Source organism: Rhamphochromis longiceps, linkage group LG14 (assembly GCF_057381845.1).
Source record: "Rhamphochromis longiceps isolate RC_006_pf linkage group LG14, R_longiceps_female_GT1.1, whole genome shotgun sequence".
Taxonomy (NCBI): Eukaryota; Metazoa; Chordata; class Actinopteri; order Cichliformes; family Cichlidae; genus Rhamphochromis; species Rhamphochromis longiceps.
Window position 1 is genome coordinate 11,680,317 of NC_140570.1, and position 22,107 is coordinate 11,702,423.

Sequence of the window (22,107 nt, forward strand, 5' to 3'; positions counted from 1 at the left end):
CCACACACACCAAAGGGCACACACTAGAGAGTGATATTATACCCCTTTCGTCAAAAAAAGTGACAGGTTACTTCCGGAGCTCCGGAAGTAATTAAATTATTCATGAGCTCCGGAAGTCCGAAGTAATTAAGTAATAAAAATATGATATTCATAAAAATATGATATTCATAAAAATATGATATTCATAAAAATATAATTGATTATTTAGAAAGTTTCTTGTATATCAAAATAGCATTCTTTTATTTCTTTAAGCAATTCAATTTTTATTTTTATTTTTTTATGCTCAAAAAACGCCATCTGGTGGCGGGTCAGTGTGTGTGCGCGCGCCTGCGCGCGCCCGAGGCTGTGTGTCTGGGCGCGCGGGGGCGCGCCCGTGTCTCCGGACCGTGCTCTCTCGGGCTCCGTGCTCATGTGTTTAAAAATGTATTAAACCATATTAAAATTGTTTAGTTAAACTTGTGCTTTTGTAACGTTCAGTATGGCCACAAACACATGCTGCATGCCTTGGGGGAAAACTTTATTTAGATTTATATGCATTTGTAGATTTAGAATAAAACTCATACTCAGAAAAAACTCGCGATCCCCTAACCCTCCTTAGATACATAAGCAGGGAAAACTCCTTAAAAAACCCTCCGCGATTTCTCCAAAACCCTACAATAACTTGTTAGGGTACCCCCCCTATTCCCAAAACCTTATATTCGATAACAGGGAAAATCCTGAAAAAATCCTTAGTCTTTTTTCTCAAATTCAGCGTCCCGCGGCTCCCTTCATGCTCAGCCAAACAAAGCCAAAACTCCTTTTAAAAATTTCTCCGCGATTTCTCCAAAACCCCTAGAATAACTTGTTAGCTACCCCTCTATTCCCAAAACCTTATATTCGATAACAGGGAAAATCCTGAAAAAATCCTTAGTCTTTTTTCTCAAATTCAGCGCCCCGCGGCTCCCTTCATGCTCAGCCAAACAAAGCCAAAACTCCTTTTAAAAATTTCTCCGCGATTTCTCCAAAACCCTAGAATAACTTGTTAGCTACCCCTCTATTCCCAAAAAAAAAAAAGCGCTATAATCCAAAAACATTGGGAAAGCTCCTTGTCAATGGAAAATTGTATTTAGTAGTCAGTATAATCTTTTAGTGATATAAGTTTGCTTATGGTAGGATGCTGTTTGTAGTTATTTGGTAGTGACAGGATGTGTGATTTTTAGCAGGCTTGGTTCACCCCCACATCCTGGGAGCATGGGAGAGATCGTACCTTGTTTTATTGTTTTAACGTAGCTATGTCTGTTTTAGTCTAAGTGCTTTAACTGCTGGACTTCCTCACCGTGCCATCTAGGGTGGGGGAGACTACCCTCTTTATGACCAAGGATGTACCTTTTGTGCTTTCATGTTATATGACCCTTTGATCAACACACACACACACACACCACACACACACCACACACACATACGCTCAATGGAGTATAAATAAAGACCGGGGCAGTTCTCTCACTGGAGTCTCTTAGAGTGGAGGCTGCCCTTGCTAGCAAGAACTTCTGTGTGTTTCTCTTCTCTGAGTCTTTACTGAAGAAGTGTTTTTGAACATTTTCCCTAACATTTACTTGGTCCTTCGTAGCCGGAGCAGAATATATCAGAACTGTTATCTGTGACTCTGTTCCAGGATCCAGCACTGATTCCTGACGCCGTGGGGAGCTGGCACCGACGTCTGTGCACAGCCCTCTTAGACGAGGAGAGAGTCCCAGAGCGTGAATTCGAGTCTGGGCCGGTGACCAGGTCCACGGCGCTGGGATTCAGTCTGATGATCCGAACCGTCAGTGGGACGTCAGGGGTGAGAAACACTATTTGGTATTTAAAGACGGCCGCAAAGATTTAAAGTAACGTGACAAATTAAAAATACGTTTAAGTAACGTGATAAATTAGGTTGGGTTCGCCGGAAGGAGCCGAATTTGACTAGTTTTAGAGGTAGCTGAAATTATCTCGTGACAAATTAAAAATACGTTTAACAAATGAAAACACGTGGAGTATATAAAACGGCCGCAAAGGTTTAAAGAAATGTGATAAAATAGGTTTAAGTTCGCCAAAAGGAACTGTGTTTCGACCAGTTTTAGAGGTAGCTGAAATTATCTCGTGACAAATTAGGTTTAAGTTCGCCAAAAGGAACTGTGTTTCGACCAGTTTTAGAGGTAGCTGAAATTATCTCGTGACAAATTAGCGCGCAAATGTCTATGTGTGTGTATGTGTCTGCAAGTAAGTTGATTTTACAGCACAATACGCTGCTGAACTACTTCCATTTTTGTTTTCTTTGCTGAGGCTCACGTTCTGGTGACAAAGGAGAACGGTTGAGTTTCATCTCATAAAACTGATACCGCTTCACCGTTAGGGTGAAGTCGAAGGCCGTATCAGTGAACCACCCTGAAGTCAAGCGTGCCAGTGACGGCCCAGCAAAATCTTTGAAAATGGGGGATAAACAAGTAAAATTAACACCTGATGAGAAAAGTCTAGAAAGACAGTAACTCAGAATAGGATAGCAGCTCAGGTGAAGAGAGCAGTTCAGACTAGGAAGAACATAATAATCCCTCACCCAGTGAAAATTAGAGATCATAGTAGTTTGAAGTAGTTTAAAAAAGGGTTGGAAACTGACCCGACTGAATAGATATAAATGCAAGAGGAGTAAAGTAAAATAAACAAAAGGCTAAATTACAACTTAATTTTAATGCATTCAAACTAATAATAAAAAGGATAACAACCTATAAACTGGTATTAATAATGAAAGCAGATAATTCACACAAACAGAACTGTGATAACTGGAGTGTGCAGCGTTTCCGTGAGCAGTTTTCCTGCATCTTGACTTGTGTATAGTGTTCATAACATCAGCATTATGTTTTTGTTTATTTGTTTTGTTGGGTTGAAAAATAGTTAAATAAACTGGTGATCATATTTATGGATCACCATGGTACATATCAGCTATGTGATTTATTTACGCAGATGAAAAAGTGAGTGTGAATGTGTTTGACGTCACAGTGTTTTTGTGCGCTGTGTAAAAATAATTGTTTTTGATTGTGAGAGCGGTGATTCTGCAGGTCACCAGCTATTTAAAATAATAATAATAATAATAATACAAACAAAAAAGAGTGAAAAAGAGACAAAATTTACATTGTAGATGAAAAATAATTAAAGGAAAAAGGTTTTGTGTTGATCAACCAAGAACAACTACAATCTTATTTTCTGCTTTTAAGAAAGGACGGTTCACAAAAACAGAGAGAGAGAGAGATGTGTGTTGATTAAGCAGTGATGATAATAATGAAAGTCTCTCAGTCTGTCATTTACAGGTGGGGAACGGACCTGGATCAATTCTCCACGGGCAGCAGTCAGAAGAAAATTATAGGTTGAAATCATTAGAAAAAATTAGAAACACCCAGCCAGAATTTTTTTGGCTGAATTGTTTTGCAGCTTCCCGTCCTCATCCCGAACAAGCAAGCTCCAAGGAAACGAATCTCTCCCTGAAGACACCGAGTGCAGTTTCAGAAGCACGAGCATGAACATCAACAGTGGACAGGAGTCCAAGAGACAATACAAGAGTACTGAGCAGAGAGGTCCAGGAGCGCTGTGGGTAAATGGCATCAGAAAGAGAAGAACCACCATCTAGATTGGATGGATGGAGATGCGTTTCCAGCCAGCTGCAACCTCATTGTGTGTGAAGGACTTTTGAGAAGACTGTCTGAGTTTGACATTTGCCATGTTTGGAGTGAGATGGCAATGAAAGAGACAGTGGGACAAAGAGAGACACGGGACAATGCTGAAAAAGCTGACTGCCACTAGACTGAAAAGTGGGAGAGAAGGAAAGGAGCAGAGGAGGACTGAGGCTGCTGTTTTAGTGTGGGCAATCAAATTAGGTTAAGGAATTCGGGGAGACAAGCGACTGCCTGGAAGTGGAGGATTGACACAGTGTCCAGACCACCACAAAAGGGGGAGGAAGACAAGCACTGAGGTATGCAAGTGTACTGTTAGAAGAATGGAAAGTGACACGACACATACAGATAATATGCACCAGAGATAAAAAAAATCATACACAAAGTGTTACACATTAAGAGAGGGCATTTGTAGAAGGGGTTAACAACACACAGTGTGGTTGCCGATGGTAACCTGCAAGCATTTGGGGTTTAGCTGTGCCTGACTATGACAGAGTTTTTTATTTAGATGTTTCTGAAACAAAATTTGGAGTGAACGGAGTTTTGTTTCAGAAAAAAAAGGGGGGAAGGTACATGAAAGGATACATAAAAACAGAACATGCATTAACCCTACTAATACAAACACAAAATAACTCATGAAGATTAGACAACATTTTAAGTGTGCGAGTGAATGAGATGTGTTGTAGTTTGTTGTGTGTTGAGTGGAGACTTTAAAACACTGAGTTTCCTGTTTTGATGTGCGAGTGAATTCTGTATCTAGATATACAACTCTGAATACGTCAGAACAAACGTCTTTTATGAAGTGCATGACAGCATGTCACATGTTTTATGATGAAGGGAAAAGGAAAATTGAATAAAATAGATCTGTGATTTAGATGAGTGAAGAGCACAGACCTGGTGATTAAACTCATAGCTAATAAGACACATTAGGCTTATGTGTGTGTTGTGCAGCTGATGATTGATTTGGAGTGAATCTAGCTGATGATTCTTCTCCTGTTGTGAAGTTGATGAGGAGTTTGTGTCATGACTTAACAAGGCCTTTTTATTTTGATACTTTTACAGTGCACTGAAAGTTTGGTTTGATAATCTCTGTTATTTTTCATTTTTATCTTTTGAACAGGCACTGATTTTGTTTGCCTATTTCTTTTCTTTAAGCAGATCTGCACGTCGGGAATTAAAAGTGCTATACGACCTGTCGAGAAAGCCGTTACAAGTGAGTTTTCTCCACATTAAAATGGGCTCAGGAGGAAGCCACTTATTGGGACAATATTAAATGAAAGTCCTGGCCTAAAAAGGATCCAGCGATGTAATCCAAACTAAAGTTCTTTTTCTTTTTTGAAATGACGTCATTTTGCTGAGAGTGGAAACTAAATGCGACAATCGATTCCATTATCAGCAAAGAAAGAAAGAATGAATGTATGAATGCGTGAGAGAAAGGAAAGAAAGCTGACTGACTGGTAAAGAAACTGTGAGAAAGTGTACACACCTGCGCAGCGCTAACATTTACATTTCTTTTTACAGCAGATGATTAATCATGTGTTTGATCATGTGGTTTATAAGAGGATTAGTTAATGGTTTTTTTTACTATAGGATTTCTGGGTTTATATGTGAATGACATTCTTTCCACGAGAAGGGATGGTTGACTTTATGGTCTTTTTATGGCACCTCTGGAACCTGTTGACCTGTGTCTGACCTCCATCTGACCACAGTCAATGTGTATCGCTAATGTTTGTTTCTCTGAGAATGCTGTGGAGGATTCGGCAGAAGCGGACAAGTGACATGAGTAAAACAAATAAGAGATTACGGTGTTTATGGAATAGTTTATTATGGGCTCATTTGCTGGCCACTTTGAGCCCATAATAATAATAAATGAGTGGAGTGACTTTGCTTAAGAGAAGTCACCGATTACATTAATGTTAACTGAGCACATGGGATGATCCATGTTTGAGGCGAATTATGGTAATGATCGTGATTTAATGATTTGAGAAAACCTGCACATGACACTTGTCTTGCCCGTGCTGAATGCTTATACTCTTATGATATAATTGTTTATAAGTGCGAAGTTTGATTTTACTTCTAGATTTTGTTTTCCAGGCCATGATGGTGTATATGCAGGCTCCTGGTGGAGCCAGTTTTTAAGACAGGGATCCAGGTTTGGTGAGTTGACGCATGAGAAGTGTCCATGCGTCAAGAGGTGGAGTCCAAGGATTAACATTAAACAATGTTTACTATTATTGTTGCAGTGATTTAACCGTTTATTTACGGGTATTAAACCTATGCAAGTGGTGCACCCATGTTCAGATGAGGCTTTGATGGTCTATAAGTTCACTGAACTAAAGAATGTGGTTTGATGATTGTTGACATGCTCTCCAAATAGAAGTTTTTCTAAAATACAGGTGCAGCAGTAATCTCCTGGGTAATCTTCAGAGGCCCAGTGAGAAGCGAGAACCATTCCAGGCATAGCTGACAGCACCAGGCAGTGGTTGAGGTCAAAGGTCAAGCTGGGTAGGGCCCATCATGAGATCAGATTTTAGAGCCACAGCAAGGACCATGAAACTGCGTTGGAATGAGAGCTGTGCCAAAGGGGATTTCCAGAGGCCAACAGAGGAGATTGTGGACAACAGATGGGCACCTGAAGGATGAGGGGAGCGTGCCAAGCTCCATCGACAGCGCAGAGGGAATCTAAGGATGGCATCATGATTCTGTGAAAGCACAGGAACCAGAAGCTATGGTGGTGATGACAGCAGTTTCCTATGAACATCACCTTGACCTGCAAAATAACGGAGAGATCCTCCTGGATTTATCAGAGCCACTGCAAAAAGGTTGAGGTCTCAGGAAACCCCGACACCCCCAAGACAGCACAGTAGAGAAATCTCACGCTTGGTTGCTTCATTGGTGAGGGGGGAGTGCTGATTGAGCCCCCGTAGGGTAAGCTCGCACTCCAACCTCCAGCCTCTGATCAACTCTAGGGCAACCAAGTGTGAGGTGTGATGGATCTGTGTGCAACCATGGGGAGGTGGACCCTCCTGGTTACCTTGACTACGATGCTCACCCTTACAGGATTTCAGCTGACCTCAACAGCAGCTGAACCAGGAGGCAGGCAGAAGAGATGGACACACGACAACTCTCACCCAAGGGACATGACGCAAGATCACATTCATCCGTGGATGAACAATGCCTGGTACCGTTATATCCACGGCAGAACAAAGGCAGAATTGGCAAATACAGACTGTTATGTCTGTTCTCATATGCCCAGCACGTCAACACACCTTCAGGATGACTGCAGTGAACACCACTTCTACACTACGCCGGAAAAGAAGATTAGCGATCCCTAAACTTCAACCACATGACCCGATATGGGGAGGCGACGTGCCTAAGGAGTTTAAATTATGGACTACTGGATGGAAGTACTACATTCATTGTTCCCCTGGGTGGGAGCTGGAAAAAACATGCTGAGAATTGAAACTCTGGATTACCGGTTTGGACTTTTCCTGAACGCTTCATGTAAGATCAATGAACAGCAGAACCAGGAAATTGATGCATTACGGATTACAGCGATGCAACATCAAGTAGCTCTGGACATGTTATTAGCAGAGAAAGGGGGACTTTGCGTCCTTTTTAATACCACATGCTGCACTTACATACCAGACGATGTACATTCATCAAACATGACTGACGCCCTGAATGTTTTGAGACAGATCCAGCAGGCTCAAAATCAGGACTATGTAAGTGATACAAGTGACTGGTTCTCTTGACTATAAACTGGCTCCTGGTTACAGGTGCTAAAAAGACTACTCATCGGAGTTGGGATATTTTTATTTTTATTTTGTGTTTTTGTAACGTGTATATTGCCATGCCTAAGACTCATGATTAACCGCATAATATTTTCTACTGTTGCTGCATATACAGCTGTGACAAATGATGATGATAACTTTGGCCTGTTGGAACATGAAGACTTTGTGTGATTAATGACGATGTGACAGAAAATGTACGACAAGACGTTACAAACTGATATCTCACTTTAAAAGTTTTTTCTGACAACAGGAGGGAATGTCAATGGAAAATTGTATTTAGTAGTCAGTATAATCTTTTAGTGATATAAGTTTGCTTATGGTAGGATGCTGTTTGTAGTTATTTGGTAGTGACAGGATGTGTGATTTTTAGCAGGCTTGGTTCACCCCCACATCCTGGGAGCATGGGAGAGATCGTACCTTGTTTTATTGTTTTAACGTAGCTATGTCTGTTTTAGTCTAAGTGCTTTAACTGCTGGACTTCCTCACCGTGCCATCTAGGGTGGGGGAGACTACCCTCTTTATGACCAAGGATGTACCTTTTGTGCTTTCATGTTATATGACCCTTTGATCAACACACACACACACACACCACACACACACCACACACACATACGCTCAATGGAGTATAAATAAAGACCGGGGCAGTTCTCTCACTGGAGTCTCTTAGAGTGGAGGCTGCCCTTGCTAGCAAGAACTTCTGTGTGTTTCTCTTCTCTGAGTCTTTACTGAAGAAGTGTTTTTGAACATTTTCCCTAACACTCCTCTTACTAGCAAGCTCTAAAATTCAACCCACACTCTAAGTTCTACCTCGCTCTTAATCTCCGATCCACAACTTCTTGCAGAGCACAATTTTTTCCTGCTTGTTCGCTCCCCGCTCTGCTCCCGAATGCGCTGCTTACCTCGTTCGAAATTTGCGCCGGAGACCAACTCCCCCCCTTACTTCGCCCCGCTGCCAATCACATAACTATTGCACCGCTCCCTTCGCACCCCGGTTAGCCAATCCGCTCCAGGTCCGATTTTTATGATCTCCCGCTCAGGTTAAGACTACCCCCGAGCTCCCAGAAGACCCCTGCCTTCAGCCATATCAACAACTGGAACCGCTCAGACTGCTTGCGAGTTCGCATAGGGAGCGGCCGATTTCAACAGCAACTTGCGTCTCTTTCCTTATCCGCATATCATTCGGTAAGTGTTAATCTTCCTCTCTAACTACATTTTTGCATTTTCCTTTTTACCATTCTGTCAATCCTTTCATTTAAAAAAATAAATAAATATCACAATGGTTTGTAACAGGTACAATACACCATCCATCCATCCATTCGCCTCCACTTATCCTTTTCTCAGGCTCGTGCGGTGCGCTGGAGCCTATCCCACGTACAATACACTTTAAAATATATATAAGCTCCACTTTTAACTCCCGTAAAAGTTTATACATTACATGTCTACATCACCTATCATGGCCTCATCGGGTATCTCATATCATCTTGTTATTGTTATGTTATGCTCCTTTGATATTTTGCTAGTTTGCGTGTTTTAAAACTCTTTTTGTTTTTCTTTATATTTTTAGACCCAGATGTGTTAACCTGATCCCTGCGAAACACCAGCTCTGCGTGGATTTTGACCGCGAGTGACCGGATGTTGTTTCCGGCCTGAGGTTGCCTGAAATGCCGTGAGGCTCGTTTGAAAGATTGCGCCCGAGACCAACTCCGCCTCCAAGGCATGCCTACCTTTAGCTGCCACCAGTGAGATATCAGAGCCGGGCTCCACATATCCAATCAGGAGCACGAGCAAGACAGCTTTTGCAGACTCTCCAGAAATATACAAGTCCTTACCAACTGCTCTGCAACCCAGTGTTTCTGGTCCCCTCACTAACATCGCTTTTTGAGATATTTTTTATGAACCACCAAAAAAGCAATTTTACCCCACAGTACAGAAGACTGGGTCTGAGGGCAGCAGCTGAGTGTGGCATTAATAAAGTCTGTGTCTATGTCAAAGCTGACGTTTAAATTCCTTTTTAAATTTACCAACATTTCTGATTTGCGGTTAAGACTGTGACATGTTTTCACCATTTGAAAGCCAGAAGAGTGATCACTCTTGAAGCCTGGTTGCTGCAGAATACTAGGACTACTAGTACTAGTTCTAGTACTACTGCTACTCCACAAAGCACATTGTTCAGGAATTTCACAAATTTGCTTACGTCTAATGTGTTGGCTTACAGGTAAACTTGTTTTGCAGATGGATAGGATGAAAACTTCCAGCATCACATAATGTTTTCCGATCAGTAGGTTTGGAGTAAAAAAGAACTGGACATATATTTGTCTTCTTTGGGCTACTTTTATGTCAAGAAAGTTAACTTATTTAGAACTGTGATCAAGGATAACACATAAACCCTTGCAAATGTGATGGTAAAAGAGTCTAACATCTAGGTGTTACATGGTGTTGCAGGTGATAAAGATCCATAAACTACTTCCATTTGTTTAGAGGTGATTGCCAGTTTTGTTGGGATTTTTAGAGATACAGAGATCCTGTTCTGCTTTACTTTAAAAAAAAAAAAGGATTTTCAGAGCTGTTGATATATTAATCAGTGTTCATAGAAACATGGATCAACCCTGTTTTGACAGTGAGAGTGTTACATTGTGACAGTTTCCATAAAAGTCTGCAAATTCTCTGAACAGGTAGCCATGAAGCAGCCATTTTTTTTTTAAGATTAATTAAACTTAATATTATTTGTATGGCCATATCACAACAACAGCATAGCCTTAAACCAGGTTTGGAGTAAAGAGAACTGGACATATAGTTTCTTTTTTGGGTTACTTTGAAGTGAAGAAAGTTAACTTGTTTAGAACTGTGATCAAGGATAACACGTAAAACGTTGAACGTTTCAATATAAAAAGTGTACAAACTCCAGAAAAGTGGCAACTGAGGTGGCAAAATTGCAGGCAATTTTCACTTAAGTAGAAGTACAGCTGCTAGTGTCAAAAACACTCGAGTAAAAGCTTGATAAAGTATCGGGTCAGAAATGTGCGCAAATTGAGGAAGTCAAAGTAGTAACCTAACTGAACCTTGTGCTATAATAAAAAAATAAAATAATATTAGTAGATAGGACTACAAACTTAGTCTGGTGGTAAAAGGCACAAAGGCCTCAGGGGGACATTTGGCAGCCAGGGTTAGAGCTCAGACACCTGGAGCCTGGGGGTTGGGGCTAACAACACTGACTGGTAAAAGAATCTAACATCCAAGTGTTACATGGTGTTGCAGGTGACAAAAAGCCATAAACCACTGTTTAGAGGTTGTTGTGGAAGTTTTCCGTTTAATAAAGCCTGCAGACAAGCGATGAGCGGTAGCTAACATTCTTTAATCAAGACAAAGAACAGAAATCAAGCTTGGTGAGGGACTGCCATCGCTGGGGCAGAGGGTGAGCAGAGTCTCTCACTGAGCCTAGCATGGCTCTCAGTTTTGTCTTTCCCGCAAAGAAAGTTTCACACTGCCTTGCTATCTTTTACAGTGGAGAAAAGACAAAAAGACTCTTCCTGTGGAGTTGTCTGCTTCCCCCCAACTTCCTTACCAGACCCCACTATCTGTTAAACTGTTTAAATTGAGTGTGAGGCAGACATGCTAAAACAGTGACCTAAAAGCATTACCAATAAACAATGGGATCAATACATAAATGAAAAAAATGCAGCTGATAAAAAAGCCATAAACTACTTTCATTTGTTTAGTGGTGATTGCCAGTTTAGTTGGGTTTTTTTTGAGACACAGAGAGTGAGAGATCCTGTCCTACATTACTTTAAAAAAGAAGATATTTTCAGAGCTGTTGATATATGAAGCTCTGAGCATTGAGTGTTGCATTGTGAGAGTTTCAGTAAAAAGCCTGCAAATTATTGCATTTATACTGGAGAGCAAAGAAAAATTAAATTCTACTTGTACTATGGAAAATCAGTTTCATAAAAGCTACATAAACAGAGCTGAAGAAGACTGCGTTTGTAAAACTAGCGGTAACGTGTGAGAATTATAAGTTATAAGACTGTTTCTGCTATCGATACAATTTGTGTTGTTAATCCTAAATGATTCACGGTGACAACATCATAAGAACAAGGTCATTTTACTCCACACACACACATTTGGAAAATCACATAGTTTGACCATAAAAATTCCCAGAATAATTAGTATTTGAGATTGCTGAAGCAACATCACTAAAGAAAAATATCCTTGCATGTCACTTTCGTTTAAAAATATAAAAAATGTGAAGTTTTTTTTTTGTAAAACATAAAAACAACAAAACTTAAGACCTTAAGAATCTCCTTATGAATGTTGTGAATATCTAGATCATTGGTGTTTGGATTTGAGGGTCAACAGGGCGAACACTGAGGCTGGGTATTAGAAATACAACATGGCAACATGAGACATGTTAACTCTGAGAACACTAACATCTAGATTAAGGTGTGAGAGGTAAATACATAACAGAAGCTAAAAAGGAGTTGCTTGTCTCTAGATTAGTTAAAATAAATTGAAAATAAACTGATTTGAATACGTTTGATGCATTATACAAAAAAAGGTTCATGATATAGTTCACATGATCTAAGCAAGAGTGACTCGGAATCTCAAATGTTAAAGTACACTTACTGATTGTACTTTTACTACATGAGCTAATGTAGATGCTCTAAAAGCACGCTGGCTGAAAAAGAACCACACGTTTGGAGAAACTGTGCTGTAACTTCTCATACTGTGAAGTTTTCTGACAAAAGTGAATTGAAAACTTATGCTGTACAGTTTACTAAGGGGTCCTTTGCTGGGCCATGTGCAATTACACAAAAGAACAAGTTAAATTTCACCATAACACTGACTGGAGAAAAGCCAAATTGGGATTCTAATTGACATTACAACTGAAATCAGTGCTGTGATAGTTAGTTTAAGATCACAACCTGATTTAAAACACAGTCTAACATCAACATTCTTGCCCCTGAAAATAGGTCAGGGTGGCCGAAAAATGTACTTTAAAAATGAGATTTTCTTTTTGTTTCATTGGAACAGTAAAGTACCATTACAAAGAAATGAGTACACCTTTGTAGATATCACTGATATGGAGTTTTTCATGTTTTACATACAGACTTTCTCATTTAAACCATGGTGACTTAAAAGTTTAGCAGCAAGACACTTGTTTCCTTTGTTCCATCAAACATTTCTTTCAGCCATCTGTGTTTATCAGAGCGATATGTGACTAATTTTTTATTGAATCACCAGAAAGTACACAAATACAAGATTAAATATTTTATTTATTTATCAAAGATACATAATTACACATTGATACAATGAATAAGGTGTCTATAAAAATTACACATGGTGTAAGAAAAACATTATAACATACAAATAAGTGTTTTAAGATAATCTGACATACTTTAAAAGCATAAGAATAAAAGTTTTTTTTTTTTTTTTAAATCATGTTCTTTGATGATCACATTACATGTATCACATTTTTTAAAGCATAACGTAGGGTGTTCACAAAAACAGTTTTATGATTACTTTTTCCACAGTGCTTGTATGCCTCTTGCAAAACTATGTACTTATCACCATATGACATAATAACTCACGATTATGCAAGACCAGCCATGAAATGTCCGTCGCTTCATTACAATCATTTGTCCCCGCTGCTGCCCTCAGACCCAGTCTTCTGTACTGTGGGGTAAAATTGCTTTTTTGGTGGTTCATAAAAAATATCTCAAAAAGCGATGTTAGTGAGGGGACCAGAAACACTGGGTTGCAGAGCAGTTGGTAAGGACTTGTATATTTCTGGAGAGTCTGCAAAAGCTGTCTTGCTCGTGCTCCTGATTGGATATGTGGAGCCCGGCTCTGATATCTCACTGGTGGCAGCTAAAGGTAGGCATGCCTTGGAGGCGGAGTTGGTCTCGGGCGCAATCTTTCAAACGAGCCTCACGGCATTTCAGGCAACCTCAGGCCGGAAACAACATCCGGTCACTCGCGGTCAAAATCCACGCAGAGCTGGTGTTTCGCAGGGATCAGGTTAACACATCTGGGTCTAAAAATATAAAGAAAAACAAAAAGAGTTTTAAAACACGCAAACTAGCAAAATATCAAAGGAGCATAACATAACAATAACAAGATGATATGAGATACCCGATGAGGCCATGATAGGTGATGTAGACATGTAATGTATAAACTTTTACGGGAGTTAAAAGTGGAGCTTATATATATTTTAAAGTGTATTGTACGTGGGATAGGCTCCAGCGCACCGCACGAGCCTGAGAAAAGGATAAGTGGAGGCGAATGGATGGATGGATGGTGTATTGTACCTGTTACAAACCATTGTGATATTTATTTATTTTTTTAAATGAAAGGATTGACAGAATGGTAAAAAGGAAAATGCAAAAATGTAGTTAGAGAGGAAGATTAACACTTACCGAATGATATGCGGATAAGGAAAGAGACGCAAGTTGCTGTTGAAATCGGCCGCTCCCTATGCGAACTCGCAAGCAGTCTGAGCGGTTCCAGTTGTTGATATGGCTGAAGGCAGGGGTCTTCTGGGAGCTCGGGGGTAGTCTTAACCTGAGCGGGAGATCATAAAAATCGGACCTGGAGCGGATTGGCTAACCGGGGTGCGAAGGGAGCGGTGCAATAGTTATGTGATTGGCAGCGGGGCGAAGTAAGGGGGGGAGTTGGTCTCCGGCGCAAATTTCGAACGAGGTAAGCAGCGCATTCGGGAGCAGAGCGGGGAGCGAACAAGCAGGAAAAAATTGTGCTCTGCAAGAAGTTGTGGATCGGAGATTAAGAGCGAGGTAGAACTTAGAGTGTGGGTTGAATTTTAGAGCTTGCTAGTAAGAGGAGCTTTCCCAATGTTTTTGGATTATAGCGCTTTTTTTTTTTTGGGAATAGAGGGGTAGCTAACAAGTTATTCTAGGGTTTTGGAGAAATCGCGGAGAAATTTTTAAAAGGAGTTTTGGCTTTGTTTGGCTGAGCATGAAGGGAGCCGCGGGACGCTGAATTTGAGAAAAAAGACTAAGGATTTTTTCAGGATTTTCCCTGTTATCGAATATAAGGTTTTGGGAATAGAGGGGGTACCCTAACAAGTTATTGTAGGGTTTTGGAGAAATCGCGGAGGGTTTTTTAAGGAGTTTTCCCTGCTTATGTATCTAAGGAGGGTTAGGGGATCGCGAGTTTTTTCTGAGTATGAGTTTTATTCTAAATCTACAAATGCATATAAATCTAAATAAAGTTTTCCCCCAAGGCATGCAGCATGTGTTTGTGGCCATACTGAACGTTACAAAAGCACAAGTTTAACTAAACAATTTTAATATGGTTTAATACATTTTTAAACACATGAGCACGGAGCCCGAGAGAGCACGGTCCGGAGACACGGGCGCGCCCCCGCGCGCCCAGACACACAGCCTCGGGCGCGCGCGGGTGCGCGCACACACACTGACCCGCCACCAGATGGCGTTTTTTGAGCATAAAAAAATAAAAATAAAAATTTAATTGCTTAAAGAAATAAAAGAATGCTATTTTGATATATAAGAAACTTTCTAAATAATCAATTATATTTTTATGAATATCATATTTTTATGAATATCATATTTTTATGAATATCATATTTTTATTACTTAATTACTTCCTACTTCCGGCGCTCATGAATAATTTAATTACTTCCGGACTTCCGGAGCTCATGAATAATTTAATTACTTCTGGAGCTCCGGAAGTAACCTGTCACTTTTTTTGACGAAAGGGGTATAATATCACTCTCTCACACTGGACCTCGTTTTTACTTTAGGTTTAAACATTGATTTTATTTGTACCGAGGACATTTTTTGTCATGGTCCGCGGCCCGGCGTCCGGGGTGCTGTTGGGATGCCCACGCCCACGGGCGTGGCTGCTAACCCCACACCTGCATCCCATCCCAGGCGATGGCCTTTTTAAACTTGCTTTTGGTTGATTTTTATTTTTAGGTTTTAGCTTCTGTGAAGCACTTTGTGATTTTTATCTTGAAAGGTGCTATATAAATAAAGTTTTACTTACTTACTTACTTACAATATGTGCTGTTGTTTATCTGAGGTTGTATTTTTCATTTGAGGTTATTTTCTTGTCTTTTCCTTTTTATTATTATGTCTCGATTGAAAAACCTTCGAATTGAAAGCGAGGGTTCTTTCTTTCTACCATAGCTGTTATTAAAAATTACTGTATATTTTAATTAAAACATTAACCCATTTTAATTAAAACACGAACATTTAAATGATCTCTAACCCTTAATAGATTTTCTTTGAGGCTGGGAACTAAAGTGACAGAAAAGAAGGAAAGACAACATTTATTGGGTGAGTTTGTTGGTCTTATATCGAGATATTACCATTTTCATTCAAGATTCTTCAGCATGATGGCAGTTGTGTCAAGGACAGCAACAATGAAAATCAGATGTACTGAACTGACCTACAAATAGATGGATCCTTGGGCGGTAAAAAAGGGCCCTTTGCATATTAATCAGCAAGATAGACAGAGAGTGCATAAAGATTAAAGATTGCATTGAGCAATAAGTTAGCCCGTGGGCACGCCACTGCAACCCCCTCTGACCTCTGCTCCGTAGCTGCGGGGTGACCTCTCCTTTGGGGCTCTACTCAGCTCTTCCCAGGAGGGTGGCACGGTTCCCCCCCTTTGGTGGTCCTCCTCGGGTCCTTGTACTCTGGGGCCTCTGGATATCTGGGGCCTGGATCTCCTCCATACCTGCTTCATACCCTGGTGGACGGGGCTATGGCTCCCCACACTTCCTAGCAGATCGTTATATGGAGAAACCTTTGGAATACAAGCATGCTGATCCACACAGGTATGCACACAGGTGTACACACGGGTGTTCACAGACGCGGACTACAGCTTTCTTGGCTGGTGCCTCAAAGCACACTGTGCGCTGTCTATCTTGCGTGCTGGACAATATCGTTTATTATTTAGTATCTACTGTTATCTACTGCTAGCTAGTTTATTGTGATGGTGCTGTTCTTTTTATTATGTTGCTCTTTGTTGTTTGCTTTCTCTTCTGTTTTTTTTTTCTGTTTTGTTTGTTTGTTTGATTTTCTTTCTCTCCCTATCTTTCTTTCATTCTTTCTCCCTGTCCTATCCCCCAGTCATGTCTGTCCCGTTTGTAGCAACTGAAAATAAAATAAATTCATAATTATAATAAAGGTCAATCAAATGGACCAATATGGCAAGGCCATGATGATCCACTTGGTAAAATAAATCCGCTTGGCATCTTTCTTGGCCTTAAGACAACAATTCTGATGGCTAAAGATCCAAACGGGACACACACAAAAAAAAAAAAAGTTAGCCATTCACATCACTGTAACAGGCATGCTAATCCCCAGACATTCCAGCTGATAAACTACCCAAAATAAATAAATGTAACAAATCCTAACATGTCGCAAATATGGGATCAAAGAAAAAGTGGTCACAGACTACCAGACAGCTCACATGATGCAAGGACAAAGGCTCTCTGGCACTGCAGCTCTCTTTTCACTGGCCTGAGTGCCTACAGTAATTGCTGATTGGAGTCAGCTGCCAAGGGCAGTTCCATTCAGCAGGATAGAGCGATAGACACGCCCACAGGGGCACAGAATCCTTCTAGGGTTGTAACATTTTGAAAGCCATATTGTTTTCTAGATGGTACTAAACATTGCATTGTGAAAATGTCACAATGCAACACAAAAATGATTTAGCCAAAGGCTGATGTTGTGTGTTATTATATAATAATACTATGATGAAGTCTTGTTCACATGATTTGACTCATAAATATATTTTGACATTTTAAATCGTTACCTGCTGATACGTTAATTGAAATTATATATGTGGCGCAAAGCAACTCTTAAATAAATAATATAGATTCCACCCAACAAATGTGTGATAGGATGTTCTTCTTTCTGAATTCAGTATCATATTCCTCCATCCTCCCGGCCGACCCGCTGCTCTCGATCCTTCTCTCACACTTGTTTTCTCTCTCTGTGTCTCTGTTTGTGTGCAAAACTCAGAACTTGTGTTTTAGAGGTGGGTCTCCCTCCAGCTCCTGCCTGTCAGCACCTGGGCTGATTACCTCACCTGTGAGTGATTGTGTGATCAGCTGTTTTCTACTTAAGCTGGAGGAAGCCGTCCATTTTGGATTGTTAGCTAAAAGCTAAAAACATTTAGTGGAATTGGCTTCCAAATGTCTGCACTTGTGTCCACTTTGGCAAGAGATACTGCAGCTAACCTTCTGTTCCATTCTGCACATGATGTCTGGCCCTGGGTGTGAGTAATACTGTGAGAGTGATCTAGTGGAAAGAAGGATTGAGGATCTGTTTAAACTGCAGATGTCTCATGACTGTGACTAGGAAGTTGTAGATCTGTCTGTTTAGGAGCTTCAGCTAACCACTAAATGCAAAGTCTTTCTGTTGTCATTTTTTATTGAGTCATTCACTGTAAATAAATGCACTGAACTTTGCATTTGCAAGTCTGCACTCTACGTCTACCAGAAAACCATCAACATGACATCCAGCTTTGTCCTCTTGTCTAAATATCGCTGGTTGATTTTGAGTTTTTTTTTTATTTTTAAATATACCAGAACTCCCTCCCACACACATTTTTACACCCACGCACAACCTACACAAGTGACCTTACTGATTTGGACACCTCATTAACTTTGTATTTAAGTTTGGTTAATAAACTACTTCCTTGAACTGCTGAATAGTATATCCATCCCATTATCACTGTCTTACGAGCAAGGTTGTGACATTGCAAAATGTAGTTGAACACGTGTGGATAGAGATAGAGATATCTCTCTCTCTCTCATATATATATATATATATATATATATAAAACACAAAAAACACCCAGCACGCCCCTGCGGGCAGTTTATCCTTCAAGCTCGGGTCCTCTACCAGAGGCCTGGGAGCTTGAAGGTCCTGCGCAGTATCTTAGCTGTTCCCAAGACTGCGCTCTTCTGGACAGAGATCTCTGATGTTATTCCCGGGATCTGCTGGAGCCACTCGCCTAGCTTGGGAGTCACCGCACCTAGTGCTCCGATTACCACGGGAACCACCGTTACCTTCACCCTCCACATCCTCTCGAGCTCTTCTCTGAGCCCTTGGTATTTCTCCAGCTTCTCGTGTTCCTTCTTCCTGATATTGCTGTCATTCGGAACCGCTACATCGATCACTACGGCCGTCTTCTTCTGTTTGTCTACCACCACTATGTCTGGTTGGTTAGCCACCACCATTTTGTCCGTCTGTATCTGGAAGTCCCACAGGATCTTAGCTCGGTCATTCTCCACCACCCTTGGGGGCATCTCCCATTTTGACCTCGGGACTTCCAGGTTATACTCGGCACAGATGTTCCTGTACACTATGCCGGCCACTTGGTTATAGCGTTCCATGTATGCCTTGCCTGCTAGCATCTTGCACCCTGCTGTTATGTGCTGGATTGTCTCTGGGGCATCTTTACACAGCCTGCACCTGGGGTCTTGCCTGGTGTGATAGACCCCAGCCTCTATGGATCTTGTACTCAGAGCTTGTTCTTGTGCTGCCATGATTAGTGCCTCTGTGCTGTCTTACAGTCCAGCTTTGTCCAGCCACTGGTAGGATTTCTGAATATCAGCTACCTCCTCTATCTGCCGGTGGTACATACCGTGCAGGGGCCTGTCCTTCCATGATGGTTCCTCGTCTCCTTCCTCTTTCTTGGGTTTCTGCTGCCTGAGGTATTCACTGAGCACTCGGTCAGTTGGGGCCATCTTCCCAATGTATTCTTGGATGTTCGTTGTCTCATCCTGGACTGTGGTGCTGACACTCACCAGTCCCCGGCCCCCTTCCTTCCGCTTAGCGTACAGCCTCAGGGTGCTGGACTTGGGGTGAAACCCTCCATGCATGGTAAGGAGCTTTCTTGTCTTTATGTCAGTGGCTTCTATCTCCTCCTTTGACCAGCCTATTACCCCAGCAGGGTACCTGATCACGGGCAGGGCGTACGTGTTGATGGCCTGGATCTTGTTCTTACCATTCAGCTGACTCCTCAGGACTTGCCTGACCCTCTGCAGGTACTTGGTGGTTGCAGCTTTTCTAGCGGCCTCTTCATGGTTCCCATTCACCTGCGGGATCCCCAGGTACTTGTAACTGTCCTCTATGTCTGCAATGTTGCCTTCTGGTAGTTCAATCCCCTCAGTTCTGACTACCTTCCCTCTCTTTGTTACCATCCGACTACACTTCTCCAGTCCGAACGACATTCCAATGTCACTGCTGTATAGCCTGGTAGTGTGGATCAGTGAGTCGATGTCTCGTTCACTCTTGGCATACAGATTGATGTCATCCATGTACAGGAGGTGGCTGACAACTGCTCCGTTCCGTAGTCGGTATCCGTAGCCAGTCTTGTTAATGATCTCACTGAGGGGGTTCAGGCCTGTGCAGAACAGCAGTGGGGACAGAGCATCTCCTTGGTAGATCCCGCACTTGATGGTGACTTGTGCTATGGGCTTGGAGTTGGCCTCTAGTGTTGTACGCCACATCCCCATTGAGTTTCTGATGAAGGCTCTTAGGGTCCTGTTGATCTTGTACAATTCTAAGCATTCCAGTATCCAGCTGTGGGGCATTGAGTCATAGGCCTTCTTGTAATCAATCCAGGCAGTGCACAGGTTGGTCAGTCTGGTCTTGCAGTCTCGGCTGACTGTTCTGTCTACCAGTAGCTGGTGTTTTGCGGCTCTGGTATTCTTGCCAATCCCTTTCTGTGCCCCGCACATGTATTGACCCATGTACCTGTTCATCTTAGCTGATATGATGCCTGACAGGAGCTTCCATGTAGTACTGAGGCAGGTTATTGGTTGGTAGTTGAAGGGGACCGGTCCCTTCTTGGGGTCCTTGGGGATCAGGACCGTCCGACCTTCGGTTAGCCATTCCGGGTGTCTCTCGTTAACTAGCAGCTGGTTTATATATATATACATACATACATACATACATACATACATACATACATACATACATCTTTTCTTTTTTTTTTTTTTTTGACATGGTCCAAAAAATAAATAAATTGTGGCCACGAAACACTATTTCGAGGTCACGAAATAGGTATAACGTGCGCACAAAATGCTAAAAAAGAGACATTTTTATTGTTAAGGAAACTTTGTTCCAGTAGCTACCCAGAGAATAAACCCACTCTTGTGAATGTAAATGTGAACGTTTTTCATCTATTGTGGATTATGAGGAAACCTCAAAGTTACACACTCCGATAAAACCACAGTCATGCTCCAAGAGTATGGCTATAGGGATTGTGCATTGATTAGATTACTTTCTGAAGAGAAACTAAAGTCAGTTTTATTAATGTTAGATTAAATGTCTGTCACAAGTTTGTTTCTCATTGTGTTTTTCAATTTAATCACCAACCTGCTACTAATACTGACTAGTCAGGGACATTATTAATACAAAGCTCTGGAACTGTTTCTCGTTCGCGTCTCATCTCTCGCTAACCTGCATACAAGTGTGCAAAGATGCACAGCGCTGGAACAACTTCTTCCATTTGATCAGCAGAACTGTATCTGGCCTGCTAATTTACAATAGGTTACAACAGATTGCATTAGAAACAGTAATGGATGGCATCACTGTGTCTGAAGACTCAGAACGTGTTAGCACTTGATACCCAGAAAATGGACACTTAAGCACAGGTACTTAACTGAAAAGACAGGAATGGAAGAAGAAGAAAGGATAAACAGAGAGAGAGAATACATAACAATATTCTTATGTGCTCTGACTGCTGAGAGTCTATTTTCTCTAAAACAGGGACCACAGCTTGAATCACAATTAGCTTCTTTCCACGTTCATAAACCACAACATCAAAGTGCCTCCATCCTGCAAACTCAAATGAACTGAAGGTGGATTCATAGTGACAGCGAGATTATGCTGGAGTAACAAGCAGCAGGAGAATGTTTGTTCAGAATAGGAGTAAAAATAGTCCCATGGCTGTGCTGATACACTCCAAAGAGCAGTATCCCCATAATATTTAGCATAATTAAGATTTTAGTTTTAAGAATACCAGTGTGAGTGACTTTAAGTTTAAAACAACAGCCTGTTGTGATCTACTTCATATGTTTTTATACACCACTGCATTTAAACATTAGCTATTATTAATTCCTGGCTCTTTTCCACAGTGTGCTTGTCCTGTCTTCCTCCTCCTCACTCCAAACAGGTGTCGGTGGATGTCTGCCCTCCCTGACCTTGTTTCTGCCAGAGGTCTGTTCCTGTTAAAAGGCAGTTTTTCTTTCCCACTGTCGCCCAAGTGCTTGCACATACAGTAGGGAGTCATGTGATATCTTACACACACATGACTCAGGTACAGAGGATGGAATTATTGCTCTAAATCCACCAACCTATATCTCCCTTTCTTTTGGAATTATCAGCTATCTGAAACATTCTAGTATTCTTCTGTGGAGGGTTAATCTTTTTTTTTTTTTTTTTTTTTTTTCCCCGCCTGTCCCATGTGGTTCTTTAGCCATCAGAATTGTTGTCTGAAGACCAACAAGGATACCCAATGGATTTACTTTGCCAAATGGATCATCGTGGCATTGCCGTATTGGTCCATTTGGTCGATCTTTGTTTTTATTATTTATTATATTTTATTTTCAGATGTTACAGACGGGACAG

The 22,107-nt window shown here is 41.2% G+C and overlaps 3 long non-coding RNA genes across 3 annotated transcripts; 2 read left to right on the top strand and 1 right to left on the bottom strand.

Moving 5' to 3' along the window:
• Nucleotides 1-1,093: 1,093 nt before the first annotated feature.
• Nucleotides 1,094-3,795, top strand: LOC146653704 (uncharacterized). Its single transcript, XR_014907256.1, has 2 exons — nucleotides 1,094-2,057; nucleotides 2,131-3,795. It is a non-coding gene; the product is annotated as an uncharacterized LOC146653704 (long non-coding RNA).
• A 4,462-nt stretch (nucleotides 3,796-8,257) lies between these two features.
• Nucleotides 8,258-9,077, top strand: LOC146653705 (uncharacterized). Its single transcript, XR_014907257.1, has 2 exons — nucleotides 8,258-8,656; nucleotides 9,039-9,077. It is a non-coding gene; the product is annotated as an uncharacterized LOC146653705 (long non-coding RNA).
• A 3,649-nt stretch (nucleotides 9,078-12,726) lies between these two features.
• On the bottom strand, nucleotides 12,727-14,872 carry LOC146653706 (uncharacterized). The gene is made up of 2 exons (XR_014907331.1): nucleotides 13,888-14,872; nucleotides 12,727-13,505 (listed from the first exon to the last, which is right to left on the bottom strand). It is a non-coding gene; the product is annotated as an uncharacterized LOC146653706 (long non-coding RNA).
• Nucleotides 14,873-22,107: the final 7,235 nt, after the last annotated feature.